Genomic DNA, 1,070 nt, shown 5'->3' on the forward strand with positions numbered 1-1,070 from the left:
TTTGGATTTACATTCATTCATTGTTGCGCTTTTCTCCCTGCTCCCCCTCCCCCTGAGTTCATTCTTCTCTTTGAAAAGTAAAAGAACAATTTTTTAATTGTTATATAATCCCTCCTCCTCAAGTCCACTCCACTATGCAGCCTTCATCATTACAGGAGTTTAGTATTTATATTTTTTAAATTATTAATCACAAAATCAATCAGAATATAGATTTTGTTTGAACACATTAGAAATTGTCACACATGCATGTATGTGTCATGGATTGAATTGTGTCATCTGAAAATATATACTAACGTGGTTAGGTTTTGATTCTCAGTACTGTGGGATTATTCACAATTCGATGTTCTGATAACAATTATCCTCCTTTCTGTGATGGGTTATATTGCAAATCCTAAACCCTCTGGTGACCTGTTTGCACTGCTAACCTAAACATGATACTCAATAAAAATTTGAATACATCAGCAGATCTGCAAAAGAAAAATAGACAATCTTATCCTGTGTCATTACAGCCTTCAAATAAAGTGATTTACAGCCTTTAAAAAATCACTCTTACTCAAGTTAACCACTTGGTCAGCCACTCTTACTCAAGTCAACATCATTATTCAAGTCACAACCTAGTTTGAGCCACATCTTTGTCTTACCATTAAGTCAATTCCAACTTACAGTGTCCATATTGTTGTTGTGTGCTGTAGAATCAGAATTGACTAATAGTTGACCCTCCAGTGGGTTTTCTGAGGTAGTAAACTGCATGAGAGTTGATTGTCCATTTTTCTCCCATAGAGCAGCTGTTGGATTTGAACTATGTACCTTTGGGTAGGCAGTATAATTCCTTGACACTAAGCCACCAAATCTTTCTTGTGACCCTATAGGACACAATAGAAATTCTCCATAGAGTTTCCAAGGCTGTAAATCTTTATAGAAGCTGGCAAGAGTCTTCCTTCAAAAACTGACACCCTGAATTCAGACTTGTAGCTTGTTAAACTGTAAAAAAATAAATGTGTTTGTTAAAGCGATCCACTTGTGTTATTTCAGCATTAGATAACTAAGAATGTGTGTGTGTGTGTGTGTGT

Source organism: Elephantulus edwardii, unplaced genomic scaffold (genome assembly GCF_000299155.1).
Source record: "Elephantulus edwardii isolate Elephantulus edwardi_28Jun2011 unplaced genomic scaffold, EleEdw1.0 scaffold00016, whole genome shotgun sequence".
Lineage (NCBI taxonomy): Eukaryota > Metazoa > Chordata > Mammalia > Macroscelidea > Macroscelididae > Elephantulus > Elephantulus edwardii.